General features: G+C 34.0%; 1 pseudogene; it reads left to right on the forward strand.

The window, feature by feature from the left end:
• Window positions 1-1054: 1054 nt before the first annotated feature.
• On the forward strand, window positions 1055-19048 carry LOC108475237 (probable phosphoribosylformylglycinamidine synthase, chloroplastic/mitochondrial; annotated as a pseudogene).
• The last annotated feature ends 4899 nt before the right edge of the window (window positions 19049-23947 follow it).

Consider the following 23947-nt stretch of genomic DNA (forward strand, 5'->3'; position numbering starts at 1 on the left):
CCTTAAACTCAAAAATGTGAAAGAAATCTCTTTGTTAAGTTCTTTCAATACTTCAACAATAATATAATATAATATAATATAATACAATATAATATATGTTTAGTAATCAATTAGTGGAACCAAAGCTATTAAAATGTAAACGAATGATGTTCCTTTTGACTTCAATTTTGATTTTTCGTTCAATGAAGAAATTGATGGAAGTGTAAAATTGTAATATATTTTCATATTTTAATATTTTTAATAATGAAAAATTTATTCCAAGATCTTTTAAGGTCTCAACAATTGAATTTTTATAATTAAATTCATAAATTTTAATTAGTGATTTTTTTCGATTTAATTTCTTAATCATTATTTAATATAACAATCTTGATTTATGAAATCAATTTCAAAATTTTATTTTCTAACCCTAGTTAAAATTGGATAGTTACAATAATATTATTATTTATTTTTAAAAATAATATTAATTATAATTAAAAAGTTATTTGTAACTTTATAATTGATTCATAATAATAATAAATAGAAAATTAGAAAAGTGGATTAGTCAAATACTTTTTAGTTTTACACAAATTGTTCTTCCTTTCATCTCATTTCTGCTATGATTTTGGTTTTACTTCTTTACTTTATTATCTGAATAGGGTTTAGGGTCAAAACACTAAACCCTAAATTTTATTATCTGAATGCAACTTATTTTGCCCTTTGGGTTAGGATTCTTGCAGGTACTTGAAAATGGCTGAGGTAAGAGAGATAACTACGGCAGAGTTCCTGCAAGTAAGTTTTCTTTATGTTCTACACTCTTTTTGGTCTCCGAGAAAGTGTGTTAAAGCAATTTTCCACGTATTGTGGTTTTCCTTTGATTTTTCTTATTAAACAAATAAAAAATGCATTGAGCTCTTCTTCTTCATGCAAAATGATACAGGTCCTTATCTTTCTTCTTCGTTTTTTGGTGCACTTTGCCTTATTTTAAGGTACAACAAGGCAAACTCTATTTTTACAGAGAAATTCTTCAATTAAGCCAAGTAATCTATTATGGGGCAAGCTATGTAATCCAAGCTAGATGGGATACATGTCTATTACAAAAGGTGCTTTTTTGAGGTGTTCTTCTCGGTCACAACCCAAAGCAATGGCTTCTGGAAATGTCCCGACCAGTTTGGTCAATGAGCAACCTAGATTGGTTGAAAAGCCTGCTCAAGAGGTCGTCCATTTCTACCGTATCCCTTTGATACAAGAAAGTGCAAACGAGGATCTTCTCAAATCGGTTTAAACCAAAGTTTCCAATCAGATTGTTGAGTTGAAAATTGAGCAGTGTTTTAATATAGGCCTTACTTCAAAGATTTCATCTGAGAAGCTCTCAATGCTTAAATGTATTCTTGGGGAAACATATGAGCCTGAGAATTTGGCAACTGAGAGTTTTCTTGTGAAGAAAAGGCAAGAAGGGTTGAATATAGTGATAGTTGAAGTTGGACCAAGGTTGTCTTTTACAACGGCATGGTCCTCGAATGCTGTTTCCTTTTGTTAATCATGTGGTTTGACTGAGGTGACTCGAATGGAGAGGTTAAGAAGATACTTGTTGTATAGTAAGGGAGCATTGCAAGAACATCAAATTAATAAGTTTGCTACGATGGCTCATGATCGGATGACGGAGTGTGTTTATAGGCAGAGGCTTGCTTCATTTGGAACTAGTGTGGCTCTGGAGGAGGTTCGTTTTGTGCCTTTCATTGAGAGGGGAGGGAAAGCATTGGAGGAAATAAATCAAGAAATGGGTTTAGCATTTGATGAACAAGATTTGCAGTACTATACCAAGCTGTTCGTAGAGGACATCAAGCGGAATCTGACAAATGTAGAGTTATTCAATTTGGCCCAATCTAACAGTGAGCATAGCAGGCATTGGTTTTTCACAGGGAAGATTGTTATTGATAGACAGCCCATGGATAGGACCCTTATGCAGATTGTCAAAAGCACTTTGAAAGCAAATCCAAACAATTTTGTCATTAGTTTTAAGTATAATAGGAGTGTAATAAAGGGGCTTCTTGCATACCGATTATGATCAATTAAGCCTGGGAACAGCCTGCCTACTAAATGAAAAAACTCATGAAATTGATGTCTTGTTTATAGCTGAAACACATAACTTCCCATGTGTAGTGGCACCCTACCCTGGTGCAAAGATAGGTGCAGGTGGCCCCATTAGGGATACACATGCCATTAGAAGAGGATTATTTGTTGTTGCATCCATAGCTGGTTACACAACTGGGAATCTTACTATAAAGGGATCATATGCCCCATGGGAAGACGCATCTTTCACTTATCCATCAAATTTGGCTTCTCCTTTGGAAATTCTCATTGAGGTTAGCAATGGTGCATCTGACTATGGTAACAAATTTGGTGAGCCATTAATTTAGGTTTTTACTAGAACAATTGGAATGAGAATCCCTAATGGTGAACGTCGTGAATGGCTGAAGCCTATCATGTTTAGTGGAGGCATTAGACAGATTGATCACACTCATATATCGAAAGTGGACCCAAAAATTAGAATGTTAGTTGTAAAGATTGGTGGCCCTACATATTGGATTGGAATGGGTGGTGGAGCTGCGTCTAGTATGGTTAGTGGCCAGAACGATGCAAAACTTGATTTTAATGCTGTACGGTGTGGAGATGTTGAAATGGCACAAAAACTGTTCCGTGTAGTTCGTTCTTGCATTGAGATGGTAGAGGATAACCCGATTATTAGCATTCATGATCAGGGAGCTGGTGGGAATTGCAATGTTGTCAAGGAAATTATATACCAAAAGTGTGCTAAGATTGATATTAGGGCCATTTTTGTTGGAGATCACACTATGTCTGTTTTGGAGATATTGGGTGCATAGTATCAAGAACCAAGATGCAATCTTGGTAAAACCTAAAAGCCGTAAGCTGCTGGAATCAATATGTGCAAGGGAAAGAATTTTGATGGTATTTATTGGTACTATTAATGATGAGGGACATGTTGTTCTAGTTAATAGCGTAGCTATTAAAAAAAGCCGTGCAAGTAGACTCCTTTCCCCTCCTCCAACTGTTAATCTTGAGCTTGAGAAAGTGCTTGGTGACATGCCTCAAAAATCCTTTGAATTCAAGCGAGTGGCTTATGCTCGAGAATCACTTGATGTTGCTCCTGGAATCACAGTCACGGACTTATCGAAGAGGGTATTAAGACTTTCATCTATATGTTCCGAATGGTTTTTGACAACAAAAGTTGATAGATGTGTAACAGGCCTTGTAGCACAACAGCAAACAGTTGGTCCCTTGTAGTTACCTCTAGCTAATGTTGCAGTCATTGCTCAAAATTATGTTGACTTAACTGGGGGTGCCTATGCCATCGGAGGGCAACCTATTAAGGGGCTACTTGATCCAAAAGCAATGGCTAGACTGGCTGTTGGAGAAGCTCTCAAAAATCTTGTTTGGGCAAACGTTACTTCTTTGTCTGATGTCAAAGCAAGCAAAAATTGGATGTATGTTGCCAAGCGTGAAGGTGAAGGAGCAACCATGTTTGACACTGCTATTGCTCTTTCAAAAGCAATGATTGAACTCAGTACCGCTATTGATGGTGGAAAGGATAGTCTATCCATGGCTGCCCATGCAGGTGGGGATGTTGTTAAGTGTAACACCCCTTACCCATGTCTGACGCCGGGACAAGGTACGAGGCATTACCGGACTTAAACATACACATACATGTAAAAACCGGGCCATAAAATTTATTTTAATTCAAAAATTTTTCAAACACATGCATGTCATCCCTTATTTGGGTCTACGAAGCCCAAAACATACATCGAGATTGATTCAGGATTAAACCGAGAACTTGAGAAGTTTCGGGAAAACTTAGAAAATTTCTCCATGAAACAAGGTCACACGCCCGTGTGGACATAGGGACACGCCCGTATATCTTTGACACGTCTGTGTCCTCAGGTCGTGTAACTCTCTGTTTATGATGTCAGCATGCAAATCGGTCCACACGGTCGGGACACATGCTCGGGTCTCTCATATGGTTGACACACACGACCGTGTCTCCGCCCGTGCAGCCAACACTTAGGCTATTTTCCAAGTCTTCCTGTTACCTATAACTCTTACAACCTTATACATATTAAACCACAAATCATGGCATCATTTTAGTGATTAAACACTTAATAACATTAACATGTCCTCTTACAAACAATGCATCTACTCATGCAATACGAAGTCTAGATTCCTTAATTCACATTCATAAGACTTGTCATTTTGATGATCACTTTTACCACTATACTATGGTTATCAACTTATTTACATATTACACATTTAATTCATGGCCAAGACCATTTTGATTGGTCATAAAGCATTCATCATGCATATAATTCATAACACCAACCATATATGGCCAACAAGCATAATCACATCATCATATCACAAGCATTAGAACATAGTATAGATAGATAAGTTCACAAACAATAATCAATATGAGCCATACTTCATGGCCATATACAAATAACTCAATATAGGCCAATACATTTGGCTAACAACAATAACTCATATCATAAAACTAAGCCCCTATACATGCCACTCACTTGAAAATGCTAACTTATGTATCAATGCTCCAAAGGTGATAGCTTGATAGTGTGATGCTACCTCCGACGATCTCCAACCCCGAGCTAACCTAAAAACACTAAAGAAATGGAAAGGAGAGGGTAAGCTTTATAGCTTAGTAAGACCGTATGAAAATAATAAGCAATTTATCAACTTGCTTATCAAGGTAATACAATCCTATTTACATTTTACTTATGTTCCAGTCAAGTTTTTTTCTCCAGTCATAGTTACTAAAATATTTATATCTAGAGCTACAAAACTTCAAATTAAGATTTGCTAATTTTCCTTAAAATTCGACTCACATATCCTCTTTTTTAAGAGTTTTTGGTCTAGCCAATAAGTACAGTTTATTCCTTAAATTTACCCCTTTTTTGCTGTCTGACAGTTTTGACCCCTCTTCACTAAAAAATAATTATCTCATAATACGGGACTCGGATGATGTTCTCATCTATTTCTATTGAAAATAGACTCATAACCCATAAATTTTTTTTTACAATTTTCAATGAATTTCTAAAATCAGAATAAGGGATTTCGAAATCATTCTGACACTGTCTCACAACAATTTAAATATTTTATAGTATGAAACTCCTTTGCTTACAATTCTATGTGAAATGAGACTCATTAAGCTTTAATTTCATATCTTATTCAGCCTCTAACTCAATTTTCACAATTTTTGGTGTATTTTCAAAGTCGAACTACTGCTGCTGTCCAAAGCTGTTTTTGTGTAAATTAATGATACTAAGTTTATCACACCTTATTAATTCATTTCCACAACATTAGTAAAAATACATGTTTATACATCATAATTATAGACCTATAATCATAAGGTCATCACAAAATCATTCTCATAGGCATGACTTACCTATTTACATCATCACCAAATGTGCATCATAAACTGAAATCATTTCTCATGAGTGTGGCATACATACCTGTGTTACTTAACATGCTCATATTCATTCCTTATTAATCATACAACATGAATTGAATTCAAACCTCATCAATTTCATGTAAGTTCCTGTACCACTCACAACATAGCCATAAGCTCTATCATTTCAATATAAACCATACATCTCCTGTTGAACCATTTGGAATACTACAGGATATTCAATAGTCCCAAACATGGCATAAGATGCCGACACCATGTCCCAGACATGGTCTTACACTGGCTAGCACATCAAAGTTAATGCCATGTCCTAGAAAGGTCTTACACTGACTTTTATATATCGAGGCTGATGCCGTGTCCCAGACAAGTCTTACACTGGTTCCTATCTACCGGTGTCGATGCCATGTCCTAGATAGGTCTTACACTGACACACAACAAGCTGACACCATGTCCCAGACAAGTCTTACACTAACTTGTATATCTCGAGACTGATGCATGTCCCGGACATGTCTTACACTATCTCTCATAATGTAGCCGGTGCATGTCCCAGACATGTCTTAAACTAGCACACATATCACCCAATGTCATAGCATGAATATCCCAATCTATTCCTAAGGTTCAACCGGGAGTTATTGCTATGTAAATTCTCATAGTTTACATTCACAACGCAAGTCAACAATTCAGACCATACTAATTGTACAATACATGGTAACATTATATTTGCATTATTTACGTACAGCTTACACGTTTCAATGGAATATCATATTCAATCAAATTTCTAATGTATTCTATCATCACATGAGTGTTATTAACTCTTGGCATCATTTTCTCATACCTAACTCCATTAACATATAATTCAATACAATTATAGAAAAATAGTTTCAAGTATATTAACAATAATATGGATAACTTGCTTATTTAGTCACACAGACTTACCTCGAATGCAAATTTCGGCCAATTATTCCATTTTAGTCCATAACCTCGTACTTTCTGATTTAAGCTTGAATCTCGATTTTCTTAATCTATAATGATTTTACAGGCCAATTTTGGGCCGTTTACAATTTGACCCAACTTTAGGCCCACTAAAGCCTAACCCAAAACTAAACCTAATTACCTAGCCCAAGCCTAATACCCATTACACAAAATTTTTTGAAACCCTAATTTACCCTAGCCGCCTCTGCCTTTTGACCAACTCTCTGACTCCTTTGTCACCACCCACTCCTCCACCAGCCACCTGCTCTGCTGCTTCCAACCACCGCCCTGATCCTGCAAAAGGGAGGCAAACACGCAAAGCACAGGAGCAAGACAATGTAAAAATGGCTATAAAAGCCGATCTAAACAAATGTAAGGGGGCATTTTTTAGAAAAAACGATAGAAACTATCAATTTTTCAATACCATAGCAGATCAAATATAGAGAAAACAGAAAGATAAAACCAGTGACCATAGTGGTGTCAAAGCAGAAGAGCAGTCACAAATCGGAGAACCAAACACCAAAAACCTAAACCTAGGGCCTAAGGTGATTTATTTCATTTTCTTCTCATTTTGAACCCATTTTTTAATCTATAAACATATATTCAACAAATATATATATATAAAAAATACAATAAAAAAGAAGAAAAGACTTGTCCCCCCGGCCGGAAATCCCTCTCCTCTCCCCTTTTCCCTTTTTTTTTCCTTTCCCCGATTTCAAATGAAATTTTAAAAATAATTGGCTTTTATAGGGACCAAAATGGTGTGTTTTGGTCCCGCCCCCTTTTTAAATGAAACAGCGCCGTTTTGACCCCGGGTCGGATCGACCCAACCCGCTCCAGATAGGGTCCGCGTGTTTTTTTTAAGGGAGGGGTTATTTGCGCGTTGAACCCCTCCGTTTTTTCATGCTTCTACAATCGAATTTTTTCCATTTTTTAATTCGGCCCCAAAATTTATCGCACCTTTCAATTTAATCCTTCTTACTGCGCAGCGTTTTAGTAACTGGGAATATTGCGCTCTTGGTCCCTCTAAGTCATGCGCGCATTACAATTTGGCCCTGTGTCCTATTTTATTTCTAATTTCGCCCCATAAATCCTATTTTGGTCTCAATTTCATCCTTTTGTCATTTTTGCTCTCAAATAAGATTTGTAATAGTAATTTTGCTATTATTATTATATTATTGTTATTTAATATTATTATTTTTATATATTTGTGTATATTTTCATTACATATGCATACGTATATACTTACATATTGTGCTATTTTTAGTTACTTTAATTTCATGTTATTATTAGTATTATAATATTACATTTATTATTAATGTTAGTATATATTTTAGTATATGTGTATGTATATATACTTTTCATACAAGATATTATCATTTCTATTATTATTATATCTATTATTTTCACTATCATTGTTATTTTTTATCATTATTATACATGTATATGTATATATATATAGATATTTTTAGTACTTATTATAATATTTTCTTATTATTATGTATATTATTTTTACTCATTTCTTCACTATTTTTATTTTATATTTTTAATACTCTTATATTCTTATGATGTGTATATTATTATTTTTATTATACATATTACGTATATTTTTTAATATCATATTATTCATGTATTTTATTATATATGTATATATCTTTAATGTATATATAGGTATATCTTTATGTAATATTAGTATTGTTATTAATATTAAGTATGTTTTTTTAACATTATAATTATGTGTGTATATATTATGTAAATGTTTTAATATTATATATACGTTTTTATATATTACTTAATATATATGCCTTTTAAACCTTGTATTTATGTATATATCATGTATATCTCATTATTACATTTATTTTATTCCTATTATACTTATTATTAATATTAGTACATATATTTTATTATACGTGTATATATATTTTTATATAGCATTATTTTCATGTATTATTATGCTCATTAATACTTATTATTTTCCATATTGCCACTTATTATATTGTTAGGTGTTATTTGGTGTACATATATCTTTCTATTATTACTATTATTACTATTATTATTAGTGTGTGTCATATATATGTATATCGTATGTGTTCATTTTAAATATGTTATGCATATATATATATATATATATATATATATATATATATACGTACCTATATTTAGTATTATTATGTAAATATTTTTCACTCCTATATTACGTACATACTCTTAACATCATCATTATGTATATGCATTCATTGTTTCTATTTCGTGTTCAACTCTAGTATTACATTTAATATCGCATATATCTCTGTTATTTTTAATATTATTGTCACACTTGTATTTGCTTCAATATATTTCTAGCTCTGTCATTTATTTATTTGCTTTGCATTAGTTTGAAAATCTTATTCTTGTTTTCTAATTAATTTCAATACATGAGGCAACGTATCGGTTTAATACTAAGTCAACGATTTCATCGCTATGTTGGGTGAACATCAATCGACTCGTGTTAAAATAGTATGCCCTTCTAAAAAAACCAAAAAAACTAAAATTTCTCGTCTTTTCAACCGGATCACGATTAAATCCTACATTGAACCCGTATTTTTGAAAATCAAGACAACGCGTGTTTTACAAGATACCAATTTTGGGCGTCGCGAGGGTGCTAATACATTCCTCGTGCGTAACCGACTCCCGAACCCTACTTTTTCTCTGGATTTTGACGTAGACCTAAACTCGGCCTTTTTTTGTTTTAAAAATAAATTTATTAGGTGTCCGATCACACCTATAAAAAGGATCGGTGGCGACTCCCTCTTTTTATTTCAAAATCAAACTTCAGTTTTCAAGTTTTCACTAAATCGCCACAATTAGCGACCGAAAGCAACTTTTACGTCGCTACAATGATAAAAACCACTATTTTAATCATCATATTAACCAATACATTTCATAATTTATACTTTGGCAAAATGACCATTTTGCCCTTAGACTTTACAAAAATTATGATTTTGCCCTTAGGCTCGTAAATCGATTTTTATCAAATTTTCACACTGTTCAAGCCTAGTCGAATTCTTTTTATACTAGGAGCAGCCCACAATTCTCATTATTACTCATACTTATCACTCATTTTGCTATCTTTACAAAATGTTCCATATTAGGTTTTTTCATGAAAATCCTTTCACAAAAGTTGTTTATTACACAACCAAGACTCATTTTCTTCCATAAAAATTCAGTAAACATCACAATTCCTTTCATGGAAAATCCTTAAACTATCAACCATTTCACAAAATAGTCCCCCCATTAGCTAGTTCATGCTACAAGGGTTCCAAAAGTACAAAATTTATCAAAAATAGGCATCTAAATCACTTACTTGCAAGAAGATAGCTTTGTTGAAATTTTAAAGCTTCAAAACCCTTACTTTTGCTGAAAATTTCGGTGAAGAAGAAGATGAGAAAGAGATGTTATCATTCTTTGTTTATTTTATTTCATTTCTAGTCAATTTGGTTACCAAAATTCACCTAACCATTTTGACTATTTTAATTCCTTGTCTCATGGCCCTCCATCACTCATTTAAAGGCCTAATTTCACTTTAAAGACCCTCAATTTTGGTTTTCTCTAGCTATTTGGTATATCTATCTAATAAAATAACACTTTTGCCCTTTATACAATTTAGTCTTTTTTCGTAATTAAGGATGAAATCGCTAAAATTATTTCACCAAAATTTTCATGCACTCATATAATCAAGCTATAACACATAAAATAGCATTAAAAATAATTTCTCTGACCCCAGAATAGTGGTTCTGAAACCACTGTTCCGACTAGGCCCAAAATCAGGCTGTTACAATTCTCCTTCCTTTAGGGATTTTCGTCCCTGAAAATCTTACCAGAAAAGTGGTTTTGGTATTCACATAAACTTCTCTTTCTCACAGTCATTGTTAAAGAACTTTCACTCATCTATGCCTTTAATACTTATCTCTTTACTTTCTCATATCAGTGACATAAGCGGTTCATTGCTATACTACACTTCAGTTGAATTTCAACCTCCATCCGAGAGTTCATATACACAAAATTCTGATCTATGTCATCATGTCACATATACACACATACTTGAATCTTTTCGATTTCAAATAGTAAAACTAGCCAGTTTATATTGGCCTTATACTCTATTACCTCGTACAGCCCAATAGTTTACAAATTCAATTCTCAATTACTCTTAAATTCTGAAAGACGGAAATGAAACATATTGTCAAGAATCTAAACCGATCAAATGCCAAAACACAACCCTGCATTCAAAGCTTTCTATGAAATCTGACAACCTCAAAGATACACGATTTTATTGATTTGTTAAGCAAAAATTCAACACAGACTGAAATGATTTGCAGATTTCATCAAACATTTAGCAACAAGCCACAAAACATTTTTCTCTTTCAAAGATAAGAATAATCCTAATAACAATTCATGCATCCAAATACAAAAATCAGAAATGTTGAATTCAAACTCGAGGACCAATACATCACTCCTGTGAGTTTTCTTGCAAACTCTCTCTGTATAAGCTCTGGATTTTTCTACCCAAGCACTTGTAATCACATTTTTATTTTCTCAAAGATCATACAATAACTAACTCAAGTCATCTACGCTATCACAATTTAGATCTTTCTTTAACATCGGATACTTTAAGCTATCATATTACCTTATAGTCTCATAACACATCATTGAAGGTCAAGGAGCCTTTGCCCAAAGTAGACTAAACCAGTTCAAAGGCTTCGGTTAACAATATTCTCATCTAACCAAACCTTTCTAACAAGTAATAGACTTTTCAACTTCCATAAGATGGAAATTTCTATCGTTCAAATCAGCCTTAAATTATATTAATGCTTTCTAAGAGCTATATACTTTTCATTCAAACTGTCCATCCTTTACCCGTAAGGAAATGAAATCTTATTCCCAGACACACATATCTCATTTAATCCTCCAAACAATAACCGATTACCGATTGAACAACTAAGCCAGTCTTAATCATCAATAAATGACATTTCAAGAAATCTTCTCTTCCAGTTGATAGAACGACTCAACATGTAATCATTCAAAATTCACTTATCATGTTAATTAAAAGACCACTTCAAATACATTAACTCAGAATAATAAGAATATCCCGACTGAAGGCATTAACTAATTAACTTACTCGGGGAAAGAAATCCAAATACTAGGATTATCATGTTGCTATAATCAAACCGGAAACATAGTCATAATTGGCATAGTCTTCATAAGCCAAAGAATACACTTTATGTACGAACCATGATTAATAATTTACGGAATAAATATGGCAAAAAAAATCTATATAAAGAAGTCCAAGACAGAGATATCCAAGATAAAGAAATTCCATAATTTAGAAATTTAAGACACATTATCAAAATGAAAGATTCAGAACAAAGCTCATAAGAAAAATATGAAGGATCTCGATAATTCCTCAGAGAAAAGAAGTCCGAAAAAATACATCCTTCCAACCCAATAGAAGTAAATGCAACAAGAATGATATACCTTCCCATATATATATATATATATATAGACACATATCGAATAAAACATCAATTAGAAGAAACAAAGTTATATCATCATGTGTACTTTTTCATAAAGTTTCAATAGATGAAACGCAATCAAATATCAGAGGGAAATGGAGCAATACTGATTATATATACCAGTCGGACTACCAATACTTTCGTCTATACATCATGATTAGAAAACATTTCCATAAAACAAAGGTTTTATCAGAAGAGTAAAGGCCATAGGAACAAATCTCAAGAATAATTACACATATAGAATACCTCAAAAGAGACTGTCAAAATCTGTTCAACCATAACTGTCACACTCAATATCTTATCTTTCAAATATTATTCCTTTAACTATTTCTGTCATCACTAATCTCGTATTATTCCTTTCACTGATGAAAGTAAGTTCAGAAGGAATTTCGATTACTACATTCTTTTGACGTCATGTCTGAATCAGTTGGTTTACCAAAGTTAATTTCTTCTCTCATTACGATATTTCGTAAACTGAATAATCTTTAAATCAACCTGATACCTTTCTAGTTCTGTCTTTACTTATTAACTCATTCTCAAACTCTGACCATATTTAAAATCATTCTACTGCTGAACTCTTTTGGTCTCATACTCGTGAGGTTATTTCAGCACAAGACTTATGAAATCCTTTATAAATACAACTCCGGTAAGAGGGTGAGGTCGTAGGGCCTCTGACTCGACTCTCATATACATATGCATATGACACAACTTTCATTATCATAGTGACACCATCACAATCATGTCATTCATTTCAAGAAAATTATCATTCATATTTGTATTTCACAATTTTCCAATTATCTTATTCACTCAAGTTCACTTATGCACACATTCTATGAATTTTGGATAATTTTTCTCGTCACATTCACTTAATTAAACATATCAAGCACATCATAGCATATAAGGGCCAACAAACACGGGTGAATATACATTACAATCAAAACCTTGATTTCGTACATCATCATATGCATGTCATTATAATCATATAAATTTATCCGAATAATTTAACGCATTTACTTAAGCTATACGAGCTTGTCAATCATAATCATTCAAATAATTATACATGAACACTCCTGTATTTTTAGTAAGTTATCTAAACACATGCATTCACTCGAACAAATCAATCATATACACCATGGGATTGATAATCAACGTAAGATAAGCTCATTATGCCATGTACACATTTTATTTCATGTTTCTCATATCACAAATATGTATATATACATTTCATGAATTCTTATTCGTACCTTTCCGAGTTTCAATTCATCATAACTACACTTTATTAGAATACCTTCGTATCTCTATCAACATGAACAGGTGTAGCTCGGTTGGAAAGTACTTTTGTCTGAGTAAGATAGTTCTCATTCGCGTTAGGAGACATCATACTATCACAAATCTATGGCATGTATAGCTAGATTCTTACACGTGCTAGGTTATTCCGAGAACCGACTAAACTATAGCTCCGATACCACTAAATGTAACACCCCTTACTGGTGTCCGACGCTGGGACAAGGTACGAGGCATTACCGGACATAAACATACACATACATGCAAAAATCGGGCCATAAAATTTCCTTTAATTCAAAAATTTTCAAACACGTGCATGTCATCCCTTATTTGGGTCTACGAAACCCAAAACGTACATCGAGATTAATTCAGGACTAAACTGAGGACTTGAGAAGTTTCTGGAAAACTTAGAAAATTTTCCCATGAAATAGGGTCACACGCTTGTGTGGACATAGGGACACACCCGTATGTCTTTGACACGCCCGTGTCCTCAAGCCGTGTAACTCTCTGTTTATGATGACAACATGCAAATCGATCCACACGGCCGAGCCACACGCCCGTGTCTCTCACACGGTTTAGACACACTACTGTGTTTCCGCTCGTGTAGTCAACACTTAGGCTATTTTCCAAGCCTTCATGTTACCCATAACCCTTACAACCTTATACATATTAAAACCACAAATCATGGCATCATTTTAGTGATTAAACACTCTTTATTAAGACATATTCATAACATTAACATATCCTCTCAAGCAATACATCTACTCATGCAATACCAAGTCTAGATTCCTTAATTCACATTCATAAGACTTGTCATGTTGATGATCACTTTTACCACTATACTATGGTTATCAACTTATTTCCATATTACACATTTAATTCATGGCCATGACCATTTCGATTGGTCATAAAACATTTATCATGCACATAATTCATAACACCAACCATATATGGCCAACAAGCATAATCACATCATCATATCACAAGCATTAGAACATAGCATAGATAGATAAGTTCACAAACCATAATCAATATGAGCAACACTTCATGGCCATATACAAATAACTCAAAATAGGCCAATACATTTGGCTAACAACGATAACTCATATAATAAAACTGAGCCCCTATACATGCCACTCACTTGAAAACGCTAACATATGTATCAATGCTCCAAAGGTGATAGCTTGATAGTGTAATGCTACCTCCGAGATCTCTAACCCCGAGCTAACCTGACAACACTAAAGAAATGGAAAGGAGAGGGTAAAATTTATAGCTTAGTAAGACCGTATGAAAATAATAAGCAATTTATCAACTTACTTCTCAAGGTAATACAACCCTATTTGCATTTTTACTTATGTTCTAGTCAAGCTATTTTCTCGAGTCATAGCTACTAAATTATTTATATCTGGAGCTATGGAACTTCAAATTAATATATACTAATTTTCATTGAAACTAGACTCACATATCTTCTTATCATAAAATTTTAAGAATTTTTGGTCTAGCCAATAAGTACATTTTATTCCTTAAATTTACCCATTTTTTACTGTCTAACAGTTCTGACCCCTCTTCACTAAAAATTAATTATCTCATAATACGGGACTCGGATGATGTTCTTATCTATTTATATTGAAAATAGACTCATTAATAATTCTATGAATATAAATTATAACTCATAAATATTTTTTACAATTTTCAATGAATTTCTCAAATCAGAATAGGGGATTTCGAAATCATTCTAACCCTGTCTCACAAAAATTTAAATATTTCATAGTATGAAACTCCTTTTCTTACAATGTTTCTTCTATGTGAAATGAGACTCATTAGCTTTAATTTCATATTTTATTCAGCCTCTAACTCAATTTCCACAATTTTTGGTGGATTTTCAAGGTCGGACTACTGCTGCTGTCCAAAACTGTTTTAGTGTAAATTAATGATACTATGTTTATCACACCTTATTAATTGATTTTCACCACATTGGTAAAAATACATTTTTAAACATCATAAGTATGGACCTATAATCATAAGGTCATTACAAAATCATTCTCATAGGCATGACTTACCTATTTACATCCTCACCAAATGTGCATCATAAACTGAAATTATTTCTCATGAGTTTGGCATACATACCTGTGTTACTCAACATGGTCATATACTTACTCATATTCATTCCTTATTAATCATACAACATGAATTGAAGCACCTCATCAATTTCATGTAAGTGCCTGTACCACTCACAACATAGCCATGAGCTCTATCATTTCGATATAAAACATACATCTCCCGTTGAACCATTTGGAATACTACAGGATATTCAATAGCCCCAAACATGGGATAAGATGCTGACGCCATGTCCCAGACATGGTCTTACACTGACTTTTATATATCGAGGCCAATGTCGTATCCCAGACAGGTCTTACACTGGCTCTCATCTATCGCTGTCGATGCCATGTCCCAGACAGGCCTTACATTGACACACAACAAGCTGACGCCATGTCCTAGACAGGTCTTACACTAGCTTGTATATCTCGAGGCCGATGCATGTCCCAGACATGTCTTACACTAGCTCTTATAATATGGCCGGTGCATGTCATAGTCATGTCTTGCACTAGCACACATATCACCCAATGTCATGGCATGAATATCCCAATCTATTCCTAAGGTTCAATCGGGAGTTATTGCTACGTAAATTCTCATAATTTACATTCACAATGCAAGTCAACAATTCAGACCATACTAATTGTACAATACATGGTAACATTATATTTGCCTTATTTACGTACAACTTACTCGTTTCAATGGAATATCATATTCCATCAAATTTCTAATGTATTCTATCATCACATGAGTGTTATTAACTCTTGGCATCACTTTCTCATACCTAACTCCATTAACATATAATTCAATACAATTATAGCAAAAATAGATTTCAGGCATATTAACAATAATATGGATAACATGCTTATTTAGTCACATGGACTTACCTTGAATGCAAATTTCGGCCAATTATTCATTTTCAATCCATAACCTCATACTTTCCGATTTAAGCTCGAATCTCAATTTTCTTGATCTATAATGATAAAATCCACTATTTTAATCATCATATTAACCAATACATTTTCATAATTTATTCTTTGGCAAAATGAAAATTTTGCCCTTAGACTTTACAAAAATTTTGACTTTGTCCTTAGGCTCGTAAATCGATTTTTATCAAATTTTCTCACTACCCAAGCCTAGCAAAATTCTTTTTATACTAGGAGCAGCCCACAATTCTCATTATTACTCATACTTATCACTGATTTTGCCATCTTTACAAAATGCTCTATATTAGGTGTTTTCATGAAAATTCTTTCCCAAAAGTTGTTTATTACACAACCAAGACTCATTTTCTCCCATAAAAATTCAGTAAACATCCCAATTCCTTTCATTCAAAATCCCTAAACTATCAATCATTTCACAAAATAGTCCTCCCATTAGCTAGTTCAAGCTACAAGGGTTCCAAAAGTACAAAATTTATTAAAAATAGGCATCTAAATCACTTACTTGCAAGAAGTTAGCTTTGCTGAACTTTTAAAGCTTCAAAACCCTAAATTTTATTGAAAATTTCAGTGAAGAAGAAGATGAGAAAGAGATGATATCATTCTTTGTTTATTTTATTTCATTTCTAGTCAATTTAGTTACCAAAATTCACCTAACCATTTTGACTATTGTAATTCCTTGTCTGATGGCCGGCCATCACTCATTTAAAGGCCTAATTTCACTTTAAAGACCTCCAATTTTGGTTCTCTAGCTATTTGGTATATCTATCTAATAAAATAAGACTTTTGTCATTTATGCGATTTAGTCCTTTTTCGCACTTAAGTATGAAATCACTAAAATTATTTCACCAAAATTTTTATGCACTCATACAATCATGCTATAACGCATAAAATAGCATTAAAAGTAATTTCTCCAGCCCCGGAATAATGGTTCCAAACCACTGTTCTAACTAGGTCCAAAATCAGCTGTTACATTAAGGCTCCTGAAAATCATGTAATTAGTGACTATGTCACTTGTCCTGACATAACAAAAATGGTAACCCCAGATTTAAAGCTAGGAGAGGATGGTATTTTGCTTTATATTGATTTGGCAAAGGGAAAGTGGCGTTTAGGTGGATCCGCTTTGGCTCAGGTTTTTGATCAGATTGGGAATGACTGCCCTGATCTTGATGATGTTTAATACCTTAAGAGAGTTTTTGAGGGGGTGCAGGACCTTTTTGGAGATGGTCTAATCTCTGCAGGTCATGATATCAGTGATGGTGGATTACTAGTTTGCGCATTGGAGATGGCATTTGCTGGAAACTGTGGCATTGCATTGGACTTGGCTCCTCTAGGAGATAATGTTTTCCAATCACTTTTTGCTAAAGAGCTTGGTCTCATTCTTGAGGTAAGTAAGAATAACGTGCATAGTGTGATGGAGAAGCTTAGCAGTTTGGATGTTTCTGCTAAAATAATAGGACAAGTAACCACCTTACTTGTGATAGAGCTAAAGGTTGATGGAATTACTCATTTAAATGAGAAAACTTCTCTGCTCAGATATATGTGGGAGGATACAAGCTTCCAGCACGAAAAGTTGCAAAAATTGGCTTCTTGTGTGGAACTAGAGAAAAAAGGTTTGAAGTTTCGCCATGAGCCTTCTTGGCCCTTGTCTTTCACCCTTTCAGTTACGGATGAGAAATTTTTTACTACAGCTTTAAAACTGAAAGTAGCCATAATTCGTGAGGAAGGGAGCAATAGAGACAGAGAAATGTCAGCAGTATTTTATGCTACTGGTTTTGAGCCTTGGGATGTTGCAATGTTAGACCTTCTTAACGGAGTTATTTCTTTGAATGAATTCCGTGGAATTGCATTTGTTGGGGGTTTTAGTTATGCTGATGTGCTTGATTCTACGGAAGGTTAGGCTGCGTCCATACGCTTCAATCAGCCTCTTCTCAATCAGTTTCAAGAATTCTATAAGCACCCTGATACTTTCAGTCTCGGCATTTGCAATGGATGTCAATTAATGGCTCTATTAGGGTGGGTCCCAAGGCCCCAAGTCGGGGGTGTTTTTGGTGCTGCTGGGGATCCATCACAGCCTAGGTTTGTGCACAATGAGTCTGGCCGATTTGAATGCCGCTTCACAAGTGTGACTATAAAGAACTCTCACACCATGATGTTTAAAGGAATGGAAGGCATTACATTAGGTGTATGGGCTGCCCATGGTGAGGGAAAAGCATATTTTCCTAATGCTGGTGTTCTGGATTGTGTATTAAATTCAGATTTGGCTCCATTAAGATATTGTGATGATGATGGGAACCCAACAGTGGCATATCCCTTCAACTTGAATGGTTCTCCATTAGGAGTGGCTGCAATTTGTTCTCCTGATGGTCGACATCTTACCATGATGCCTCATCCAGAGCGGTGTTTCCTGATGTGGCAGTTCCCTTGGTATCCAAAGGAGTAGAATATGGACAAGAAAGGCCCTAGTCCATGGTTAAGAATGTTTCAAAATGCTAGAGAAGTGCTCGTGATATGGTTAGTTTTCCTATTCAACTCATGATGTTTGATCTTGGCGTTTCATATTTGAAAATTATTGAAAGCAATGTATATTTGCATATCTTTGACAAAATCCTGCAACATAATCTAAAGAACTAATAGCAAAATATAACAAAATTTAACTGATGTAGCTAGTTTATTTGGAAATAACATTTGTAAAATTTCAGAGTATGCATTGAGCTCACTTTTTAAATTTTTTTTAATCACATGTTATGAGATTCAAAGGGCATATGAGAAGAGTTAAGTGTGATTGATCATGGATGCTTCATCTAAGTTTATTTTGAGGTTTTAACTGTTATATTAAAATGCCTAGAGTCTCTAGAAACCAGTCTTAGTCTTTAATTTATACATAAATAGTATTTGCTTTGTGCAAACCTCAGGAACTGTTTCTTAATACTATTTCTTTATCATGCAACTGATAGGAGAGTTACTTTTTTTGCTTTCTTTTTACAATTTTGTTCAGTGTCTTCAGCTCATATAAATAATACAATTGATCTTGCATTGCATCTACTACTTTTCATATTATTGTGATACCAAAACATGCTTTCTATTTTTGTGGAGGAAATTATGAAATCTTAGTTGTAGTTTTGTATTCTTAGGAGGTGTCGTGGTCCTTTGGAGCCATTATCTGACATTTTGAGACATGATCTTGAATAATGTTAACTACTGCTTGTGTTCTTTTCACTTCTATGGCTTCACTTTTTCTATGCTGAATCCATATAAAAGTTCATTTGGCTATCGGTGGAAACTTTCCTCGAGTCTTTTAGGCATTCAATTATAACTTGCGTCCAGGCTTTGCTACTTTGTTTTGTTAATCCTAAAGTAACGAAAGTGAATTGAAGCAATGGACCCATTCATGGCTATGTTTTTTCCATCTTAGACGAGAAAGCATTCAAATTATACTTTGCTTTAGAATGGTCAACTCCTGTGTGTAAAAAAGAACATGTAGTAAAATCCATTCTTCATAAATCATAAGAGTATAAACTGCAATAAAACCCCCTTTGGTGGTTTTCAGGCTGTCCTTATTGTAAAAACTAGAAACTTCATGTCATCGTAGAACGTCAAATGTAAGTTCATGTCCCATTAGATGCTAGATGACCCTTTGCTTCTAATGAAGTGTTCATTCAATTCTTCCCTCTGTTCATTGAAATCCAAAAGAGAGGACCAGCCACCCAAATGTTCTTTTAATTAAAAAGAGGTGCATTGCTTCAAAATTGCTTTGTTATCTTACATTTTATAAGTGGATAACTGGTATAGAAACAACCATGTTGGTTGTTTCTAACAATTGGGATAATATTTTAATCTAATTAAACTACAAGAAAGCTTTTAGAATGTCTTGTATGTCTTTTTCTTAATAACTTGAAGTTATCAGGGTTCAGTAGTTTGCTTATATGAGGAGTTCGATCTTTAAAAGTATGAAAATGTGCTAACTCAGACTCGTGTCTATGTCAAATACAAGTACACATCCGACATGGGTATGTAAGTTTCTCCATGTAGCTAGAGGGTGCTTGCAGGATCATATCCTTATAGACATGGGTATTTAAAGAAAAATGAGGAGTCAAAATAACATAAAGATGAGCTATGGAGCAATGAGGACAGTGTGAAATGATTATGCTTATTGAGATGGCCTGATGGGTCATGGTTAGCCGAATAAGAAATCATTTGAGGTCTACCGATTAGTTTCAGTTGCACTTTTTAAACATTGTAGCAAAATATTGGAGTAAGGTTGTGAGAAGTATTTGAGGTTGTAATTTGATGTAGAAGTAGGACATTGTGACATGGTATCAAAAATGGATTCTGTAGTTGGTTCTGGTGGTTTGGAGTTGGACACCGGCTGTTATGGAGTTTCAAATGCCATCTTCAATCATGATTCCCAAAATAATCTAAGGAGCTGACCCCTTTGGTTTTGCAGGTCAGTGTTTTCGCCTTAGTGCTTCAAGATTCTGCTTCAGCGCCTATGGATGATATAATTCTAGGATTTAGTGAATGCTGATTGTGAAAACCATTTTTTTGAAAGAGGGGGTTGACTTGATTTTGAAAATGAAAACGAAAAAATGGGAGTCGCCACCAATCCTTTTTGATGAGGTGTGATTGGGTCACATCGTAAAAGTGGTTGTTTTTAATAAATAGTTTTATTTATTTAAATAACGATTTTGGTCCACGAAATTCAGAGAGACGGGTTCAAGAGTCGGTTACGCACGAGGAAGGATTAGCATCCTCATTACGCCCAAAATTGGTACCTAATTGATTAATTAATGTCTTAGTGTCAAAAATTGAAAACTTGAAGAGAATTTAAAATACAATCCCTCTTTATGTTGATGTTAATTTTGATTAAAATTACTAGAGTAAATTAAAATGTATAAAACGCCTCCTTATCTCGAAGTAACAAAATGTCTCATCCCGTAAGTTAGGACATGACATCTCATATTCTTGAGAATAAGTTTGTCTTTTATTATTTTTATTTAAATTTAGGGTATTTTAAGAGGAGGTTCGGTCATCTAGGTTCAACAAGAAAGTCGAGACCCCGTAAGTTAGGGCACGACTTCTCGAGTCTCCAAATACAGAACATTGCCTTATTTTATTTTTTTAAAATTTTAGTTTTTTACGAATTCGGGTAAAAATTAATATAATGCTTAAAATGATGTATACTTGAATTCATTTGAGCAAAGTATAATGAACTTATAATGAATGAACAAAGTATAAAACTGATGATAATAAAAAATATACATATTAGTACAATACTAAAAGATAATTGTGATAGTAATAATAATAATGATAATAAAGCAGTAATAATAATGGAAGCATAAATAAAATAAATAAAGGAAAAAATAAAAAGTTAAAAGAAAGAATAAAATAGAAAAATATATACGAGGAATTAAAGAATATGTATATATAAATAAATAAATGAACAAAACACAAAACATAAGTAAAAGAACAAGTAAACAAATAAAATAAAAGGAATAAATAAATAAACAAGTAAATAAATAAAGATAATAAAATAATTAAAATGAAAAAGGCTTAATTATAACTTAAATAGAATTTAAAGAAAAAGGAATGAAATGAAACAGGGGGGAACCATATTGCGATGCGCAAATGGAATGGAGGGACCAAAAAGGGAAATATCCTTGTCCTACAAAACACTGCGCTTTACACGGAACTAAAATGAAATAAAAGCAACAACCATGGGGTAAAATTAAAATAATAAAAATAAAATAGGTCCACATTGAAAACAGATTCAAAAGCGGAAGGACTAATGGTGCAAATAGACCATTCGGTCTTAAAACACGTGGACCTTGACTGGAGCGGGTCGGGTCAGCCCGTTTCACTCTAAAACAACGTCGTTTTGTGTTAATAGGCACCAAGTCAAAACGATATCGTTTTGTACCGTTATATAAATCAAGAAATTTTCTAAAAAAACAATATTTTAGCTTCTCCTTTTAAAAAAAATTGAAAACCCTTCCTATTTTCTCTGAACCAGCCCTCTGCCCCAGGCCCGATCTCCGGTCTAGGTCCGAGAGTCTCTCCGCCACCGTACATGGTGGTCAGAGTTCTAAAAGGGACCCTTTTTTTGTTTTTTCATTCTAGATTTCGAGTTTAGAGGCTACAATATAAGAAGAAAAGAAAAATTTAGCTATCGTCCCCCCTTTTCGCCTCGTGACCCCTCATATATCTCTCGAACGAAGCCCAAACTAAAACCCGAAAGGGATCTCGTGGCTTTCGCGACAAGGAAGAGCCCTGATGGTGGTGAGGTGCAAAAAAAAGGATAAAATCAAACCCTTTTTGTTGTTTTATGATTTTTTTAAAGAAAACAAAAAAATACATAATAGAAAAACAAATCACCTTTTTTTTTTACTTTGAATTCTTTTTTTTTTATTAGTATTGTCTGTAAACATATTACATTGATGTGTTTGGCTTTTATAGCCATTTTCAACACTGTGTTTCATTTTTCTATTATTTCTATTATTTTTGCCTTCGTCTCTGCTTTTCTGCTCTATTTCTTTCTTCGTTCTCTTTGCAGGTCTAGGCGAGGTCAATGGAGGTGGGTTTTTTCCATTTTGGTGCAAAACAACTAAAGGTGCTAGGCCTCGGGACGAGGTGTAGGCGGGACGACCGAGGGTGGCTATAGATGGGTGCGGTGCATTAGGGTTTAGGTTTTGGGCTATTTTTGGGTATGTATTTTATTTGGGCCTTGTAAATGGGCTAGTGTAATTAGGCTGAGGATTTTTGTAAGTTTAAACTATTATTTGATTTTAATTGAGTTTAAGGTCCCGAGCAAATTTGGCCCATTACAGCTGCCCCTCTTTGCTCATTGTCCTGTAATGGGAATGGAACAAATACCTTAGAAAGGGCCAATTTTGTCGGGTCTCGTCAAATCTTGACTTCTTGATGCTTCTCTTCTTCAATTAGTCTTGTTCTAACTTACTGTAACCTCAGGAAGATAAGACTTGTAACTTTAACCTACTCTACTGCAACTTCAAGGAGATAAGGTTTGTGGCTTTAGTCTGCTCCGCTGCAACTTTAGGAAGATGAGACTTGTAGCTTTAATCTGCTCTATTGCAAATTCAGAAAGATAAGTTTTGCTATCTTCAGTCTGCTCCACTACAACTTCAAGGAGATTAGACTTGTAACTTCAACCTACTCCACTGTAACTTCAGGAAGATATGGTTTGTAGCTTTAATCTGCTCTACTGCAACTTCAGGGAGATAAGATTTGCATCTTCGGTCTACTCTACTACAACTTGAGGGAGATAAGACTTGCAACTTTAACATGTTCCATTGTAACTTTAGGGAGATGAGATCTGCCGTGATGATTTAATCTGACCAACTGTGACTTCAGAGGTATAGGATTTATGGTTTCACTGATCTGTTACACCGCTCTCTGGGGAACATGACTTGTCGAATCCTATTTATGCCAAATGATTAGGATGCTATGATCAGAATAAATCAAATGTTCCTATTTTGATGTGTACGAATGATATTTGCATGAATGCAGAATGTCATTTTTTGAGAATGAACCCTTTTTAATGCTTAGGTTGTCATTGCTCGTTATTCATCAAGGTTCTATCATTGATGTGCTACCGTGCCCTCTTGTTTAGCCGATAT

Source organism: Gossypium arboreum, chromosome 3 (genome assembly GCF_025698485.1).
Source record: "Gossypium arboreum isolate Shixiya-1 chromosome 3, ASM2569848v2, whole genome shotgun sequence".
In the NCBI taxonomy this organism is placed as follows: Eukaryota; Viridiplantae; Streptophyta; class Magnoliopsida; order Malvales; family Malvaceae; genus Gossypium; species Gossypium arboreum.